This window comes from Nelumbo nucifera, chromosome 3, assembly GCF_055504915.1.
Source record: "Nelumbo nucifera cultivar China Antique chromosome 3, China Antique-T2T, whole genome shotgun sequence".
Classification (NCBI taxonomy): domain Eukaryota; kingdom Viridiplantae; phylum Streptophyta; class Magnoliopsida; order Proteales; family Nelumbonaceae; genus Nelumbo; species Nelumbo nucifera.
Genome location: NC_142651.1, coordinates 48,986,972 through 49,007,776, shown reverse-complemented (window position 1 = coordinate 49,007,776; position 20,805 = coordinate 48,986,972). Strand labels below are relative to the sequence as shown.

Below are 20,805 nucleotides of genomic sequence, written 5' to 3'. Positions count from 1 at the left end.
TGAGAACCCGAGCTCCCTGCAAGGAGCATGAACTGTACTGGGCCCCAAGCCTCACAAAGCTGACCCGAGCTGACCCGTGGCAGCTCGGAACACTCCAAACCGAACTCAAGGCACCTCGCTCGCCACTCCAACACTTGACTTCCAAAGCACCAGGCCAGCCAGACGTACCCGATACCAAGGACGTCTTTATCCAACGGTGGCATACCTGACTGATTTGGGATCTGACACCTGACAGCCGCATTTCAAACGGCTTCCTGCCACCGTCACCTGTAACCGTCGTCACTAGCCGCAGAGACGGCCCCGACAAAAGGAACAGTGGCGGTTCTGTCCGACCAGAGGAAATGACACCCGAACTGGCAGGAGTTCAGAAGTAATCATGCCCGACCTGACGGAAGCCTGGAAGTGAGTGCGCGAGGTGGTTATAAAAGGCTTCTACCCACCCAGGGATGAGGTATGCTAACTCTCGCGCTATCTGGTTATTCTTGCCTCTAAAGGATTCTAACTTGAGCTTCGGAGCCCTTACGCCGGGTTCTCCCCGGAGCTTCTCTTCTCCCATTTCAGGTTCCTGTTACTCACTCCAGTGGCAAGATCGTCAACAGCTAAGACCGGCCAGATCGTGCATCATCACTTTTCAATCTCCAGCCTTTGCAATCTTCTTCTTCTTCTTCTTCTTCTTCTTCTTCTTCTCTTTGAATGGGAGCTAGTGATCTCATATTTGAGATCATTCTTTTCTCACTCTCTGTTGTACTCACGAACCACTGTTTGGGTCGAATGGGTTGATAGTTCAACCGCCCGGATCTGTGGTTATCTGACCAAGTCAACGGGTTTTGGCCTAGGAATGGATTAAGGGTAAAACAGAACTGATTGCCTAGACGGTTTCTAGGCTTAACGGTTTGACCGTTCAGGTCAACGATGGTTCAAAAACACTATTCCGAGGGCCAAACTTATGGCTAGGATTTCTCTCTCTCTAACTGAATTCATTCTACTTTCTCTCATATCAACCAATATGAGAGAAGTGGGTCCACCTTACCTTACCAACCAATAATATCTAAAGTGATGTGGGTCCATATATTGCTTAGTAGACTAAAACCATCATAACCCATCAACCAAGGTTGGTTGGTCTAATTCAATGACAGAGGCCATGGTCATTTCCATAAATAGATTTGTTTTTAGCTACACCCTTACTATTTTTTATTGATTCTCAAAGTGAGACACCCTCATTGGCCCTCACCCCACAACAATAACAATAAATTCCAGACCATCCTGATATAGACCGGGTTGGCCTATGGTCTACGCCGGCTCGACCTTGACACATCATCCCCTCAAGGTTGCTTAGGTAAGTAGGTTTCACCAGAAGAGACTGACATCATGCACAATTGGTCTAGCAATTCTCATTATAAAAGGTCATTTTCCAATTTTGGTCCCAGCCATCTGAGTTCTTAGGAGGGTTAGACTGGATGAAGCCGAACCTGGCCCAGCCCAGCCCGTAAATAGGACTAACATCATGCACAATTGATCTAAAAATTATCATTATAAAAAGCCATTACTCAAATTTACTCAAATTATCATCATAAGATACCCTATATATCAGTTTTCAAGGCCATTGGCATTCTAAATTAAGGTTTTAAAAACCGATACCGAATCACCACCACTTTGGTCACAAGTTTCTGGGTCACTGGTTTGACCATCTGGTTTGAATGAACGATCCTCCAACTTAAAAAAAAAAATATTAAAAATAATAATTAAAATAAAAAATGGTCAAAAATAGTTGTTTGAATCAAATGGAATGACGGTTTGACTGCTCGAGTCAGCGAAAGTCAATGATTTTTGGCCAACGACTGAGTTAAGGGTGAAACAGAATGGGTTGAAGATTAATTTAGTGGTTTTAAATGTCAACAGATGTCATATCACCGCTGCGGTGGCGGAAGACAGGGCGGAGAGAGAGCGAGAGAGAAGAACCACCGCCGCTGCAAGTCGGTGGCAGGAATACAAGAGAGAGAGAGAGATAGACAGAGAGAGTGCAGCGGCAGTGGAGCTCCGTTAATTCACGATGAAGATTTGGTTCGATTTACATGAAGGACCAAAATATGTAATATTAAAATTTCTGAAGGTATTTATGTCTTTTATTCACCTCTATATTAGGTCTAAGCAGCTTCTCCACCTCTTAGAAATTAAGATCTAAAATTCAATTTCAAATCTGTAATAAGAGATAATACCAAACAAAGCAAGATGTCTGAAAAGCAAACTTTTCAGATTCAGACATCTAAAAAGTGCAATCAAACCCACCGCCCTCTAAAGTCTCAGCATAATATTATTCCTTCTCTCTCCCATTACTCTTTGCAATTAAATATTTATTTAAAATAAAAAAGTAAGCAACCTAAAGTGCTTTTTTTATATTTAAAGGGATTTTTAATTAATTAATATTTTTTTGGAAACCCCATAAAGTCGTTGTTCCTTCACATTGAATTGCCATTTGGCAGAGCAAAAGCGTCATTCTTTGACACTAATTGACGTTTACCTTTATCTTTAATGACAAATCTCCCTTAGTTTCTAGTCACATTTACTAACATACAACTTGATTTGCTTAGAGCTAGAGGCTTGAAATTGAATAGAGAGTTTGGGACCAATCCACTTCCCAGTTCCAACTCTTCATACTTGTTGAATTGCTTAATCAAATCAGAGAAAATCTTTCAGTGCATGATCAGATAAATAGATGAGGTGAGAGAGGGAGAGAGAAATTTGTTGATGTTCTCAATCCCAGAGGCTCCTATCAGAGTTGGTGGGTTTGGGTTCAGGCCTCCATTATGAAGAAGACAAAGCACCAATGGTTGTCTGTATTCTGTGGGCTTTTGGGGTTCACTTTAGTTTGGCAAATGAGATAGGTTTCAAGGAAAAGTCAGCTGATGACCAATTGATCTCTCTTTACATTTTTGGGTTACTTCAAAAATAATGTTTCCATGAGCAATGCTGTTGGGTTGTTGCTGCTTATTGGAATCCTCCCTCTAAAATAATTGAGTCATGACCCACTTGAGAATTGAGAATTGAGATCACTGGCCACTTTATCTAGTTGTTGGGCTCTTGAGTAAAGCTGTTTTAATCGTTTTGGCTAGCTGTCAAATAAGGGAAATTTGATTAAGGCTTAACCTTTTCAGTTGGGTTTGGTGTTAAGCCCAATTTGGTTGGTTACTAGCTTACCCTAATTTATACCAAACAAACTACATCAGTTCTCTGCCTGAAATTAGCTAGAATCAATCAAGTCATGAGTTGACTCACTGGAAGTGGTATTAATTGGAATTGTTTCCATTTAATTTGGGTGTCTCATTTTGATGTTTTGATGAATAAATAAAACAGGCTTCTTTCTCATATGTGACTTTGCTTGAAATTGTTGGATTCTGAATTTTTAATCCAATGAACATGAACTTAAAAAATCAAAGAAATTTCTTTTGAATACTTAAGCAACAAGGCCAATTGCTGTTGTGTGAAATGTACAATTAGAATGAAAAGTCAAATTTCTGAAATAAAAATGGGCCAAGCTTAGACTTAGAAATGATCTGATTCATGAATGGTTCTTGACTATTTTATTCATCTTTTGAGACCCCATTTGGTGTTAATCAATTTATGTGGGTTAGGAAGGCAAACTCCTTTTATGAGGAAATTAGAGTTTTAAGATACTTGAGACTGACCTAACAAGAAATATCAAGTAATTCTTAGAACTTTGATTTGAGAGAGAGAGAGAGACAGAGAGAGAGGTATAACACAAATTCAAGGGATTGCTTTGAGAAGCTCTGGTGCTGGCCATACTCTGCCATTTCCATAGGATAATGTTAGGATGTACATGTATTTAATGCATGTAGACGTAACATGACTCATGAATGGATTTAGCACAATTGGGTCATTGACTTCATTGTGATAAATATTAGATATTCCTAAGGCATTGCCTACTTTCTACATGCATCACATGCTCGTGGCTTTAGCAAATTTTGATGGTGTGTGATTTAGTAGTTCCCTGCTACAAAGACAGCTCGAACATCTGTGTGTGAGGTTGGTTGGCCAAATTGCAAGTGAGTAGTCAGAGTACCCAAGGTGGGTACTCTTATGCTTAAGTTAGCGAAGAGTATGTGAATGCTTGAAAGTGAGAGAGCTTGGAAAATTTGAGAGCTAAATCGCATGTACTTTCTCTGATCAATGGGACACCTTTATATAGGCGTAGGTTTTCGTGGACTTCACGTAGCACGTTTGAGATCTTTGAGAGGGTGTAGCTTACTTGTCTGCCTCATTTGGAGGTGGCTTCACACTCAGAGACGGCTTTCGCGTAAAGCGATAGAGCTTATCCGATTATCTCCAAAATGAGTGGGGTGGGAGTTAGCTCCATCGATGAGGTGACGTGATCCCAAAGGATTCAGAGATATAGCTTACACACAATGGAGGTCGGCCACCACGTCATGTAGGTCGCCAACTAGGCCTTAGTTAGGTCGGTGATGAAAGGTCACCCCTTATGCTAAGGTGCCTATAGATCGGCCCTACCGAGGTGGTGTCGATACTCTCTTGCAATGTGCGTGAGGTGTTTGAGGTGTGCCCGAGGTCGTTACCTACGTGGCACTAAGGTGTCATGCATTGGTTCTGGAATGCTACGTGTTGTGATGTCACAGGTGGGCCAAATCTCCTCTTATCATTTTTCTTTCCGATAATAACAACCCCTAAAGCATGTAAATTCTTTCAAAATTTACAAATTTGATGGGCATATGTATCACAAATTTTGTCATGACTGTTGTTCAGACATTCATTTTGGAAAGAGGTCAGCTCAAGAACAGCATACACCTGCCTAGGCAGATGGGTTGAACGGTTAAGATCGTAGCATGGAATTCACTAGCAAGTTCAACATCTATCAGGACAACGCCCGTTCAAACAGTCGTTGTAAAAGTATCGATATGTATCGGACCGTATCGGCTGATACGTATCATGCCAGTGGCTTCCTGATACGCCTCTACAGGGGTTATATCGGGTCAACCACTGGTTCAGAGGGTAGCTAGGCCTTAAACCGGCCACTCTGAACCGATTTCGAAAAAAAAAACTAAGTAAAACATAAAAAAAAAACCACCGACACAGGCCGATATGTCGATAGGGCGTATTGGCCCATATCGATATTTAGAACCTTGCTTACAACCTTGCATTGGCAATATCTCCATACTTATATGCTTTATTTCATACGAGGATATTCTCAATACAAGGTTGCAAGAGGCTGTTAGCACACAGTGTGAGCACGGGCTTACCTTGACCGAAGTCGATCCCTTCACTAGCATGGCTCAAAGTATCATACATTCATACTCTAAAATCAAGTTTGGATCAGGTCCCAACAGCCATTATAGCCGTGTATTGGGAATAATCTCCTTTGTTCTTCATTGCAAGATGTTTTCTACAATGGTTATTGGGACTGATTTACGGGCTCTTAAAAGTCATGTTTCTAAAGTTTCACTATAAAAAGTCAAAGAAAGAGAGAGAGTTTTCTGGTTCTAGAGAGAGAGAGAGTAGAGAGAGTAAGCTTGCATTTGATAAATCTAAAAATTCAAATATGAAAAGTTAAAAAGATATTAACTGTCTGAAATCTGAAAAGAGGCAAAGTTGCTTTTCTACTTTTTAGAGGATCTAAATCCATGAGTTTGTTTGTGTTGGATCAATCCTTTACCATCTGAAATTTATTGATTTTACTATTTTACCCCTAGAACATATTATTTGGAAATATTGAGTTCAATTTGCATTATCTCATAAAAAATAATTTTCAACCTCCAAATAATATTGAAACAATACAAATAAAAGATAATAAATTATTAATTGTTAATTAATGAATGAAACGATTAAAATTAAAAAAAAAATTAATGACTATAAAAATATTAAAATAATTAATAATTTACACAAATAAAAATTAAAATAATTTTTAAAAATTAAATAAATAATTAAAAATTACTAGTTAATAAAAATAATTAATAATTAATAAATAACACGATTAAATTTAATAAAAAATATTAAAATAATTAATACTAATATTATTATTATTCACCAAACCACTATTGCTGCATGTTGCAGCAGCGGTGGTTGGAAGATAGTGGAGAGAGAGAGAGAGAGAACTGTCGCTGCAAGTTACAACGGCAATGGCGAGAATACAGGAGACTGAGAGAGAGAGAGAGTGCAGTGGCGGTGGAGCTTTGTTAGGTCGTAGGGACAGTTCGATTCGATTTACATGAAGGACAAAAACATGTAATATTAAAATTTCTTTGAGGGAATTTATGCCTTTTATGCACCTTTGAATTAGGTCTGAGCGCATTAAGCAGTCTCTCCACCCCTTAGAAATTGAGATTTGAAATCCAATTTTAGATCTATAATAAGAGGCCATACCAAACAAAGAAGATGTCTGAAAAGCAACATTTTCAGATTCAGACATTTGAAAAGTGCAATCAAACGCCAGGAGAGAGAAAGTGGGGTGCCACATCATCATTCCAAGTCAGCATAAACATTCAGTGGTTGAGAATCTAGGATGGCAGGTAATGGTGGGCCCAAGATGGCCCACTGTTTCTATGGCTGACATGCAAGACCTAGATCCGCTAGTAAGATCCAAGAAGGCATCCAATGTTTGGTTGTAGACATATTTTTGTTCCAACGCATGGTTACTAGGGAATAGTCTTATTTCTGTTTCCACACGCTATAATAGCTTTTTAGTCAGGTAGGATTAGGATAGATCAAGCTCATGGCTTACCTGGATTATATCTCTCTTACATTGTAGTAGCAAGGAAAGAAAAAGGGTTTACAATTTGATAGCATATGGTGTTGGAGAAGTGTTAAGCATTAGAAATAGGGAAAATAAAAATGATTTGGAGACAAAGTATGTGTTTGGTTCTGTGGGTGTTTATGGGTAGGTTGTTTATTTGTACTTTTTCATTTTAAATGTTTATTTATACTTTTTTTTTATTTTAATCGTCTTTTACTTTAAACGTTTCCTAATTTTGTTGTTTGGTTGGGCTTCATTTTAAATGTTTTTTACTCTCCACCTCAGATTAATACCCATTAAAGTGTGTCACATCAGCATTTGGTTTCAAGAATGCTGGGGTGTTGGGGGAAACAAAATTTTGGCGTTTCCCCAAATGCCCCATGCACAAAAATCAAAGTGTTTCGGTTTTCTATCATTTATTTGATAAATGGTGAAATCAAACAGTTGTTTCATTTTACTTCATCTACAATAAATGCCAACGCCTATATGGTGCTGATTTGACGGCGTTTTTCAATAAAACACCCACAAAACCAAATACAACCAAAGTATAATGTTATTATTTATTGATTACTATACATAACCATCATTAGGTGCCAAATAGGACAAAATGTCACTGAGAACTATCAAAACAAAAAAAAAGGTAAATTACAAAGACCCCCTATACTATGGGGTCTTTGACAAAGACCCCCTGTACTTTGTTTTGCGACAAAACCCCCCTATACTATGACCATGAGACAAAGACCCCCCTTGACCGTTAGGTTAGATGACAAATACGTTAAATTACGAAAATACCCCACTAAGTTTTTTCTATTTTCTATTTTTTCCCTTTTTCTCTTAAAACCTATTTAACATATTGTTTTCCCTTTCTTCTCTTCTTTTCCACTCCCTCACCGTCCTCTCTCATTCTTTCTCTCTCCAACTCTCTAAAAAGAAAGAACAAAGGAGACCCATTTCTCATCTTTCCTTTCTTCTCTTCTCGGCCGATCAATTGATCAAAAAGTTTTCAAAAGAAAAGAAAAACGAAATAGAATGAAACAAAGCACATCTTTCTTTGTTCTCTTTCTCTCTCCCTCACGATCCCCGGTTCTCCATGGGAGAGAAAGAAGAACCTAGTTGGATTTCGTCAACAAATCTTTGCGCCTTCATCTGAAATCGATCAAAACCCATCTCTGATCTCCAATGTCGGATTCAAAAAGACCCCAAAGATCCAATTGGAGAAATACCCAGAAGAGATCCCTATCTCTATCGATTTTTTCTCATTCCAATGAATCTGATGGTGAATTTCGTGGCTTTTTTGGGGGGTATCTGAACTAGGTTTCTAGGGTTCTCGTTGCCCTAATGATGAGGAGGCGATAGAGACAATGATGCAGCTTCATTTCTCTCCTAGCATGAAAAGCATCACAATCTCGAGCAGCAATGGGTCAAAATAGAATGAAACAAAGCACATCTTTCTTTGTTCTCTTTCTCTCTCCCTCATGATCCCCGATTCTCCATGGGAGAGAAAGAAGAACCTAGTTCGATTTTGTTAACGAATCTTTGTGCCTTCAGCTGAAATTAATCAAAACCCATCTCTGATCTCTAATGCCAGATTCAAAAAGACCCCAAAGATCCAATTGGAGAAATACCTAGAAGAGATCCCCATCTCTATTGATTTGTTCTCATTCCAATGAATATGATGGTCACAGCTTTTTTTTGGGGGGTATCTGAACTGGGCTTCTAGGGTTCTCATTGCCCTGACGATGAGGAGGCGACAGAGACGATGATGCAGCTTCATTTCTCTCCTAGCATGAAAAGCATCACGATCTCAAGCAGCAATGGGTTTCTTGACTTCATGAATATCAAGGTCGCAACTCACCACATCTCTTATCGGACTCTCTTTCATTCGATTCTCATCCTTGCCCCTATCCTATCATGCTGCAATTTCACAATGGTGGAAGTTGCCTATCCGGCTGCATTTGAGGATGGGTTGAAAGTTTTGAACTGATTAGGGAAGCAAATGGAGAGAGAAATATCGAGATTTGAAGAAAGCAGTAATGGAGAGAGAGATTAGGATTGAATTAAATGGGTTCAATCCCGATGCTGTTAAGGGAAGGGCAAGAAGAGAGATTGGGGGAGAGAGAGGAAAGAGAGGGAGAGAGAGAAATGTGAAGGAACGAAAGGGTATCGGAAGGTTGGGGAAGATGAATAGTGTTTTTCTCGTCTAGTTATTATAAGGGTAGTATGGGGATTAAAAACTATTATAATGGTCTTTTTGGACGAAAGGAAGTCTTTGTCTCACAGTCATAGTACAGAGGGGGTCTTTGTCACAAAACAAAATACAGGGGGGTCTTTGTCACAGACCCCATAATAAGGAGGGTCTTTGTAATTTACCCAAAAAAAGTGAGAGATAGAAACATCCAAATTTCCTCCTAAAAGTGATTTAACCTAGACAAAATGGTACAAATAATTGTAATTTAATCAACTCAACCAAACAGGATTTTGGTTTGATAAAGTCAAAACACCTGTATGGTTTTATATGGTGACAAAAAAACTCCGCAATACCACAATACCAAATACCTCCCACGTTTCCAATGTCTAACATCTCTTGGTTTCTCTTGATTTAGTTTAGCCTAGCCAAAAGCACATTTGGGTCTAACATGAATCTCTGGTCCTCTCATCTCCATGCCGTGTTTGGCTGCTAATATTATAATTTCACTGGAATTAGGATGATTTCATAGTTATATTTGTAACATTTTTTTTGAATTGGGTAAAATACAAAAACCTCCCTTGAAGTTTTTGACAATCATAAAATCCTCCCCTATAGTTTCATTTTAGTAAAAACTTCCCCTCTATTTTTTATAAAATTAACAAATACCTCCCTTTCGTCAATGACCAAGACAGAAAGCGTTAAAGAAATGTTTATTTTTTTCAAAATACCTATTTTACCCTTTCTCGAATACTATTCGTCTTCTTTCCATTCGAACCCAGAGAGCTAGTGGTGGAAATGATAAAAGATAAAAGGTACATCAAGAAAAAGCGGACACTAAATATCGGCAATGATATATCGATTTTGGGGATTGTAACGCTTGGAATTCTCTTTCTCTCGGTTATCTTCCATGGGTAACAGTTGCGGGAAGCTTGGCACCTCTTGCTTCCTCGACGCCGGTGGAGTTCACCGCCGTCATGACATAGCTGTCGTTATATCTGAGCCTCCCAATGAAGGTCTTGGCCACTTCTTCTGCTATGTTCGCCTCGATCCCTCTCATCTCTCCTCCTCCAAGGTTTACTCGGAGGAGACAACCACCTTTCGATCCATCTCCGGCACTTCTGTAAGTGCTAACACGTCTACCCCTCTCTCTACAGCTTTTGTTGACCTCTATTCCTATAACAGTCTTGATCGAGCTGCCGCTTTTGAAAGCTCTACCTCCTTTATTTCCATTCCCCTGCAACTTGATCCTCACTATCTCATGAATTCAGGTCCATTATCCGGAAATTTCGGGGGAGTTATGGGTTCTAGTCCCCTCGACAGGGGATTTTTATCTGGTCCGATCGAGAGAGGCTTCATGTCTGGACCTCTTGAGCATGGCTTGTTTTAAGGTCCTTTGATTAAAGGGTCTGATCAGTTCCAGAGGAGTTTCTCTCATGGGAGTTATGCGTTTAGACCAAGATCCAAAATGGGTCTCTAATTCAGGTTCTCCGGCAGGCCATTGCAAAGACCATCAATCACGATCATAACTTTGTAGTTGCCTCGATCAAAGGGGTCGTTTCCGTCAAAGAATCCGATTTAGGTTCTCCGACAGGCCATCGCAAAGACCATCAATCACGGTTAGAACTCCGTAGTTGCCCCGGTCAAAGGGTTCGTCTCGGTCAAAGAATCTAATTGGGTTGTTGCATCGGAGAAGAACGGGGAGAACCTCACCGTCAGCAGCACTAATTTGAGTAGCGAAGGGAGCTTGGATGACGACTATTCTTTCGAAAGTCAGAATCTTCAATCGGGCTCAAGGGAAAGCCGGGGAAGATCAAGTCCATGTTGAGAGCTGCTTTCTTCTCTCTCCTCTTCTCAACCCAAGGAAAATATAATAGAGCGAAGAAAAGATTTTTGGAAAGGCCATTGGCTTCAAATGAGGACCGTGGAATGAATCGCGTAACTAGAAGGTTGAATTGACATATCTATATGTTGGTATAGAAATATTTAGAAGGGTGAATTGCCTCTGTTTCTGGGTTTGAATGGGGAAGAAGATGAACAGTGTTCGAGAAAGGGTAAAATAGGTATTTTGATAAAAATGATCATCTCTTTAACGTTTTCCGTCTTGGTCGTTGACGAAGGGAGGTACTTGTTAATTTTATTGAAAATAGAGGGGAGGTTTTTGCTAAAATGAAACTATAAGAGAGATTTTTATGATTGTTAGAAAATTCAGAGGAAGTTTTTGTATTTTACCCTTTTGAAATAAACCAAACTTCAATTTCAAAATTTGAATACACCCCGATATATACTAATGGGGTGTATTGTGGCTTTGACCCTTGCACCTTCGGCTTTTTTTTTCTTTTTTTACTTTTTTTCTTTTCAAAATTTGATGATTGGGCATGTTGTTATATGTTTTAATGATTAAAAACAATTTCTCAAAAACACCTTTAAATGGGTATATTAATAGTATTGAAAGATACAATAAGATATGATATGCCCTATATGCCCTATATCAAGTGTATCATCTTAATATTTCAAACCTTGCTTCAGAATAAACTTAAAAAAAGGAACTATCATATTATGTGCCATAGTAGCCGCTAACACATCGGCAGCATCTTTTGAATTTGTAATTTTATATAAATAAGAATTCATTGCTTGTTTGAGGTAGTAAATGATGAGAAGATTTTTGGTGTGGCCACACGCAGCGACCTCGAATGGATGCTCTCCCAGGGCCGGATCACATCTTGATCGTCCGCGTCTGTCTACCTCTAGGTGGTCTCAAGTATAAATAGAGGTTACCCCCCCTCAAGGTAAAGAATAAAAAAACCTAGGCTGGAAACCTGCTACTCCAAGCTCTCTAGCTCCTAGGCAACCTCGTCTGAGCTACTCTACTCAAGCCTCTTCCACCCTCTTTGCTACGCCCTCACTAACTTGACTGTTAGAGTCCCCGCCTCGGGCTAGCGCCCGGGGCCTCTGACGTCTCCTTTTTCGCAAGTCCTCGACCTCAACACTCCTCGGATTCCACTGGTCCTTGGCCTTGGCACCCATTGGACCCACTGGTCCTTGGCCTGGGCCCTCCTCAGACCCCATTGGTCCTCGGCCTCGGCAGTCCTCGGACCCCACTGGTCCTCAGCCTTGGCCCTCCTTGGACTCAGCTGACCTCAGCCACAACGGGCTCTTCCATCTACCAACTCATCTGGGAAGCGAAGCTACAGAGTTGTCCTCAGCCCATTCTAAGCATCAACAGAATCTTTGTTAACAAAGGGTTATAAACTGATCCAATGTGATGGAAGTGTGTTGAATGATAACTTTGAATTCATTTGATTCACAGGAATAGGGGTTTGGAATTAGAACCAACCGTTTAATTTGGTAGAATTGAAACCTCATTCCCATTTCTAGTGGAATAGGATTCCCCATCTGAGTGAATGGCCAATCCAGTTTTAATTCTGATTCCCATCTGAATCAAACAGGTGGAGGAATGGAACATTTCAATTCCAATTGCAATTTAAAAAAAAAAAAATCAATTATAAACCGAATGGACTCTTAGGGTCTGTTTGGTTCGAGGGAATAGAAACCTGGAATCGGAATCGGAATGGCCCATTCTCATTCCAAGTGTTTGGTTGACCAGAACGAAAATCCTATTCCCATTCTACGTGGAATGGGAATCCCCCGTATGGGGGGAATGGCCATTCCCATCCCCCTCCTACGGAATGCGATTCCCATTCCGGTTTATGGCTTCATTTTTTGTTTTTTGGACAAGAATACCCCCTTCATTTCCGATCCTAGTCGAACAGAGAGCTGTCGCGCCGAACAGAGACTGCAAACAAATCCAATCCATCTTTCATGCCGAACCGACCTTTGGTGAGGTAAGACCGCTGCTCCTCCTCCTTCCAAATCAACAACCCATGCTCTGATCCAGTTCGGGATCTTCTTCTTTTTCTCTGCCTCCTCTTCCTACTTTTTTTCACTAATTGAAATATGTTTTTTTTTTTTATTTTTTGCAGGTTCACCCTTGCTCTATTCGGGATCGACCTACTTCTTCACTGCTACCATTGACGAGCTTTTCACACCAGTCAATCCAGGTAATAGAAATTTTCTAATTCGTTGATATTCTTTTACATTGTTTTAGAATACCTCTGATATAGATGTGAATAGAAATTTTTTAGCAAAGTTTGTGTATATCCGACGTATTTAACAGCAAGGTTTTAGTGTATTTCACCTGAAATACTTGTTTTGGTTGCCTTCAATGTTCTTCATTCATTTGAATATGATATGAGACACTTGTTTATGTTAATGTTATGCAAATTAATATTGTGAGATGAGACACTTGTGAATACTGAATTTGTGATTTGCAAGTGATATATTAATGGCTCTTTGTTGGGGGTATAGGACTGCATGGTCAGCCTTAGCTAAGCTTAACTTGGCTGAGAATGAACTGAAGGACAAGGGTGCTATTTTGATCGTAAAAGCACTAGAAGAAGGCCATGGCCTATTAAAAGAAGTTGATTTCAGAGGGCTAGGGCGATGTCCTTAGCACAAGCTGTGGTAAATAAGCCTGAGTTTAAGTTGCTGAATACCAATGGGAGTTGCATTTCTGATGAAGGTATTGATGAGGTAAAGGACATATTCAAGAAATCACCTGATGGGCTAGGGCCCTTTGATGAGAATGATGAGGAAGGGGGAGAAAGCGATGAAGAGGAAGAGAAGGGTGATGAAAATGGGGATGAATTGGAACCGAAACTTAAACAACTTGGAGTCAGCAAGGAGGAATAGCAGACTATGATGGATTCTGATATTGGCTTTAACTTGTGGAAGAGGTTTAAAGTATTTTTCTTGTGATATTTGGAATTGATCAGCTCATTGAATCCTACTAATACAGTTATTGATTCTGTAACACAACCACTCGAGTCAGTAATGGGTCATGTTTTTTTTAACTTGTTTTCTCCCCATTTCAAGAACACTAGTTTAATTAATTTTTTATTTTTTATTTCTGATGTTACTTTAGCGAATTAATGGATTTTGTTCTGTTTTTTGCTTAGATGGTTGATATGTTTTGAGATATTCTGGTATGTGTGAGTTGTGCTTGATAAATATTTCCTCATAAATCCAAGTCTTTTGTGGCTTGATGGCCTCCAAATAACAAGGGCAATAGAGTTTCTATTACCAAAAGATTTTTAACACTACTTAAGTAATAACAGTTATATATTTTAAAATTTGGTCTAATTGTAATGTAACTTAATTTTGAATAAAATATTACTAATCTTATACCTGGGGTTATGGTGAATTGTATTTTCTAATAAGTTTAGTTTTTACCACCTCCTCAAATTTGTGAAAATTAATGTTGATCATGTGATGATTTTATGCAATTTGAATTAAATTATAAGTAACTATTTTCATTTTTAATGCTATAGTGTTAAAATCAAGGTTCATTGTATTAGAAAGACAGAATGTTGGATAGGTAAACTTAAGAGATGTATGATACACTTTGGACACCCATGCATACAGTGGAAAAATTAGGATACATATGCACTTTTCTAGTGAAACTCCAATAAATCCTAAGGATTCAATAACACTAAATTCAAGTCTTAGATGATTATAAATGAGGTATATACATATAAAAAACATATTTATGTGAAGTGTGAATATTAGGACACATTTGAAAAATATTAAAAAGTATACAGGAATTAAATACATGCCATGTATATCTTAAATTTTTTTGGACACCAATATTGTTCTAATAGAAAATTAAATATTAAAATTTAAAACAGAAACAATTACCAAAATGAAGGTGTAGTCTTAACTGGTCAGTGGGTTGTTTTGCCATCTATTGATACAGGTTCAAGTAAACTTGTCTTACTACAAATTTCTAAATGCTCTCTCACCCCTAAGATTTTAAATGTGCAAAGCTATTCTCTTCATCTTGCTACTCAGTTTTACAACATTGGAGTTTATAGAAAACAAAAATGGTTAGTTATCAATAGAATTTTATCTTTTAGAGTAAAACTATGGCATCTGAAACCCAAGTAATTGGTCCAACAAACCTCCTCTCAAATGGCTGCTTCCCTTCCCTCCCTCCTGTATGTCCATGTACACTAGAGCATGCAACTTTTGTTCATTAGGCTGCATTTGTTTGTGATGCAAATGCTAGTTCAATACATAAATGCACTCCGGGTCAGTTTTGCAAGTGTTTGGTAGGTATGCATTTGTGTATATATCAATGATGACAGCTATCAGAACTTCCAAGACATGCATTTGTAAATCAGGGTTTGGGGGTATAGGACTGCATGGACAGTATTTGAAAATTCCTGTGTACAGCTCTTTGTCGTACATGTTTTTTTTTTTCTATTCAAAGATTTTATACTTTACCTGTTTCAAAAAAAAAAAGTGCAGGCTCATCTGAGGATCCTATTATTGGATTAGCTCCAAAATAAACGTGAGATTATTTTTTTTGATTGGTGAATTTCAGAATTTTCGGTTAATGTTCTTTTATTGTGTTGAAATCATGCTAAAGTTTGCTTAACCTTTTTGGTCTTTCCCTGGTTCTTCTAGCCCTTTCAACTTGTAACAGATCACTGTGCTGTAAATGGACTCCAAGATATGTATCAGATGCTGATTCCTGTTTCTATAAACATGGAACACTGCCTTCTGACATTAACTGTATCTTTCTGGTATGTTTAATCCACCCCTAAACCTTAATTGGATCCATTTCCAGCCCTACAAACACTTGTTCATCAGTTCACTAGTTTTTATCAGTTGGAATACTGGCCTTGCTTTATGGCCTCAGCCTCAGGTGGATGCATTTCTCTAAGGTTTTAGCAGGTAGATGTGCAGGGTAACTTTCAAAGGTGTTGTTGGTTGGAGTATAGATGGTTTTGATCATTCCTTGATGGATCTTTGGTTTATCTAATTTGATTACCAATAGTCTTTTGAAGAGTGGGGTTGGGACTGAACCATAATGTGGGGGTCTTTACTCTCTAGGTAGCATCATTTTTTTTGTGCTTAAAAAATAGATAAAATTCCACAAATTTCCTTATTTTGTCCAAGGTAGAACTTCCAAGATGATCACTTCCTCCCCTTCTCTAGTATGAGTTCTGTTTGTTAAAGGGACCTATAACTCCTAAAACATCCCCTGCTGAATTCACTCAGGTTGGAGGGGGGGGGGCAAGATCCTTATGTTCTATATGCAATTCCTCTTCCTTTCCTTTCTTAGTTTCTTTATCTTGAAGATCATAGATTACTTCGGCTAAAATTAATTACCTCCTTCCCCTCTCCACTAAAAAATCGGTCAATTAAGTATGAGTTCATTTTTTTCTTGGGGAAGATGAATTTGTATATGAATGTTTAGTGCTTTGAGAGTTGGAGTGAAGTTGAGGTAGTAGAGGGGATGGCTGGATAAAAGTCAAGTGTGGATATAAAGGAATGAAGAACTAGGAGGTAAGGGAGGGATAAGATAGAAGGGGAAGGATCTAATGCAAGACATACACAGTAATTTCCATATATGTGAGATGTCTGATGCAAGCCTTCTTATGAGAGTCATTTTTAAGTGTTCTAAGCATCGCATGTATGGGTCTTTGTTTTGTAGAATCCTGCTTTTGGAGCTAATATAGTTGAGAACAGCAATCTTACTGATGTTCTCAATGGGTGGTTTTCTCTTGGTAACTGTACTCTTAGTGTGGGCACTGGTTCTCCTCATCTACTTCCTCCAATGGCAAGAGATTCCCTCAGGCCCCATGAACCTTTAAGTGGCCGCTACATCCTTGTGAGCAATATACAGACCTGGATGGGCCCTGCTCAGATGATCACAGAGAAACTAAAACTTTACCTGACATACCAAGTATCTGCTTGGGTTTGCATTAGTCCAGGAACAACTAGTCCTCAAAATGTAAATTTTGCACTTAGTGTGGATAACCAGTGGGTCAATGGGGGCCAAGTTGAGGTTAATGATGATAGGTGGCATGAAATGGCAGGTTCTTTTAGAAATGAGGAGCAACCATCCAAAGTTATGGTCTATATCCAAGGATCATCTTTAGGTGTCAACTCAATGGTTGCAGGGCATCAAATTTTCCCTATTGATAAAAACAAGATTTAAGCATTTAAAGAAGCAGACTAACAAGGTATTTTTGTTTGTTTTATGAAAAGCTCAATATATTTTATGTATCATTTCATTTTTTATGCTGTATTCTGTATCTTTGGATTGTACTTTTATATTTTCCAAGGTTTTGGCTTGTAAAATAGCTTATTATGCAAGATTACAGACCTAAGTGTCACAATTGCTGAGATCGTTCAACAAATTTGTTCAGTGATATTTAGTGAGATTACAGACCTATGTGTCTACCAATTTTTTTATGTGAGATTATTGATTTACCTGGACGGCCTAATCTATTTTTAACGTTTGAGCTCTGCGTGAGTTGGGTCTTTTCACCAAAATTCTCTTCTCACATTAATTGTTTAACTATGTTACCCTTTCTGTTCTGCAGATACACAAGCACGATGCCATCCCAAAATTTGCAGGATCTGATGTTAGTAATTTGTTTGGCACATTTGTGAAAGTTAGGCAGACACAAAACAGTTTCCCATTTGGCTCATGTATGAATAGAACAAATATAGACAATGAAGATTTTGTTGATTTCTTTGTTAAGAATTTCACACTTAAAGGTTCTAAAGGGTCAGCTTTTTTGTAGATGGGTTTTGTGAGAAATTGTTGTACATTTTTTCATTTTTATGGTGGAGAGTGATTTTTTTTTGTGTGATTTTTGTTTGTTTGTGTTTTTCTTTTCATTTTTTTTTTCATATTTTCTCCATATATATGCACTTGTTAGCAGGTTGCCAATGTGCATATATGTTGAAAATATATAAAAGGTGGTTGTTCTTTAGGTTCTTTTAACAGGGGCAAAATTGGAATCTTTGGCTGATTCTGATTCCAGCTTCTAGTTGAACCAAACAGCAGGAATTGAACCAAACAGATGTTAGGAATAGGTGATTCCGATTCTGATTCTTAGGGATTCCGATTCCAATTCCAGTCCTGTCCGCGAACCAAATGCACCCTTAGTTTTTTTCGATTATTGTGTGTTCTTGTGGCTGCAGGAGGAAGTGTTGGAAATCCGTTGGAAGCGGAGCTGGGTGGTATATTGAAATCGTTAAGGTTGGTTCTCGAGCAGGACTTGAAGGAGATAATTGTGATTTCGGATTCAATCGTGGCTATAAAAGCTTGCTCAAGAGTGGACCAGAATGTTAACTGGTCAAGAAAAATTGGATGATATTTTGAACTTAACTAAACATTTTTCTTCGGTTATTTTTGTTAATTTATAAAAATATAACTGTTACGATTTCAGTTCATACTGTTATTCAAAGGGCTAATTTTTTGCTGAAGATGCATTTTGATGCTATTCACCACAGATCTAGTAATTGATATATAATATTTTTTTATTGATTAGTGTATTTTTTTCACCTTTCAAAAATAAATAAAGGGTTCATGTAATTTTCAAGGTTTATAAAACCAGACTGGACAGCAAACCGTTCTGGGTCCGGTTTCTAGGTCAAATGGTCCAACTATCCAGTCCGAACTGATGGCCCATTCTGACAAAAAAAAAAAAAAAAAAGACGGCCAAAAACCATTCTCGGGTCAAATGGTTTGATGGTTTGACCACCCGGGTCAGCAGTTCATTAATCAAATCAACAGTTTTTAGTCAAATAGCAGTTTTGGAGTAAAACAGAATCAATCAAGTGATAGGTTCCCGGTTTTTTCGGTCCGACTGTCCAATCTGGTCCAGTCCAGTTTTGAAAACATTGGTAATTTGGTTGAACCATTGTTTGAGATTGCATGCTGCTAATGCTCAGTTTGGAAAGAGTATAAATACAAATATAAACAGTATAAAATAATACAAAATACAAGATTTTACGCTTTATATATCTGTATTTATACTCCTTCCAAACTAAACCTAAGGCTCAGTTTGGAAGGAATAAAAATACAAATATATACAGTATAAATAGATACAAAATACAAGGTTTTATGCTCTACATATTTGTATTTGTACTCCTTCCAAATGGAGCCTAATAGCCCACAATTGAATCTATGTGACATGGCCTTTTGTGTCCAAGTGATGTGGTGGGATAGAGACAAGAAATAGGGCATGGGCATCTCAGTGTTGGAAAAATTTTGATTTTATGTAGCAAACCTAAACAAAAGAGTTGAATAGAGTGGTCTACTAGAAGAATCCTGTCAAATATTGTTTACAAGTAGATCAAAAACACCAAGGCCCCATTCGCTTTTCGATAAGTTATTTACCCAGGTAAATGTAGTTATCTGAGTAAGTTTTTCCTGGGAAACACTTATCTGGATAAGTGCATTTACCCATGTTCTTTTATTTCTCATGTAAATAAGGCAATAACCATTTTAGGCTTTTAGCTATAAAAGTCAATTATTAAAAAGGGCATTTTCGTCCCATTCAAGTGTTACCAACTTCCCCCCTAGGTGGGAAAGTTATTTACCCACGTAGGAGATGGGTATCACTTACCCGGATAAATGATAAACAGGGAAATAAACTTTCCCTGGTCCCCACATAAATCTGAAAAAAGAACATTGGATTCTTGATCACTAGGAACCAAAATTGCATTGATTAATTTTCCCCCCTCTCAAAATCTGAAAAAAGAATGCCCCCCAAATGGACTACTGATCTGATCTGATTACACAAAGGGAGTCAAGCCAGGTGGTGGCCTGAAAGGTCAGACAATAACGACTATGGCCAGCTGACAAAAATGTGCAAGCTTCCAACTAGTTAATTATCAATATAATGAAGCTTGTATTCAGACTTGACAGGAAAAGGCTCCCGTCAAAACAACAGTGATAAGCATCCATATAGGTCAGCAGTTCACCCTTCTCATTTTCAACTTCAGTCCTACTACTTGTCCAAAGTCATTTCTGTGAAGCTGGCCTCAAGGAAAATGCAACTGAATTCTTGTAATGGATAACAGGTTGAAAAACCAAAATTTCCTTCAGTGGGTCTGTAATTTGAATATACACACCAGCAAGGCCAAGGAAGATTAAGGGTCCATTTTTGGAATCGGAATCAAAACTCATTGGAATCTTCTCGTTTCAGTCAGCTGGTCTGAACCCAGATGTTCATTGGATTCCTCCATAGTTCTTGTGGCCACAGCCACCAGCCAGTAGCCACCAACTTTGAATCCATCTTCCCCTTTAATATCAATAATCAACTAGGGTTCGGATCCCTACAACTTACATGCACAAAGTCCCCTATGCGGCTTATATGCCTATTCCCTTGTCCCGGAGGATATAGTCTAGGTCCCTCTTCGGTCTGCAAAAGAGGACTCCGAATCCTGTACGGCTCACCTCATAAAAAATCATGGCTGGTATCAAATTATCAAGGGAGAATGACTGTTCAGCCCACAATAGATTTCTTAATTTCACCACAGGTGGGGATGAATACTGACTATGAATTGATGCCAAATGACTGTTCAGCCCACCTTAGATTTATTAGTTCTACCGTATAGATGGGATGAATCCTAACCGTGAATTGATGCCAAATTCATGAACATTATGCAGTTTATAGGGGGGCTATTAATAAACTATAGAGGCTATAATTTTAGAATTATGCAGTAGGCTGCAATGTACTTCTCCCCCAATTATCAATCATATAGGTTACACATTGGTTAAGGGTAATAAGACAACCAACAGAACCGCCAGCACCCATCTGGTACAGAATCAACGGGACATACTGTGACTTGATTGGCCCACTATCACGAGCAGAACTGTCGACGATTCGGGCACAACGGCCCAGAAAAAACCATGCTCAGAGAGTGGTTTGGGCAACCAGACAGCCAGGGGCGAAGGACAAAGGTGGTGTTATATCTTCTGTGGAAATCC

At 38.6% G+C, this 20,805-nt stretch overlaps 1 long non-coding RNA gene across 1 annotated transcript; it reads left to right on the top strand.

Annotated features, from left to right (window-relative positions):
• Window positions 1-12,573: 12,573 nt before the first annotated feature.
• Window positions 12,574-17,674, top strand: LOC104609537 (uncharacterized). Its single transcript, XR_016083621.1, has 3 exons — window positions 12,574-12,790; window positions 12,929-13,006; window positions 17,402-17,674. It is a non-coding gene; the product is annotated as an uncharacterized LOC104609537 (long non-coding RNA).
• Window positions 17,675-20,805: the final 3,131 nt, after the last annotated feature.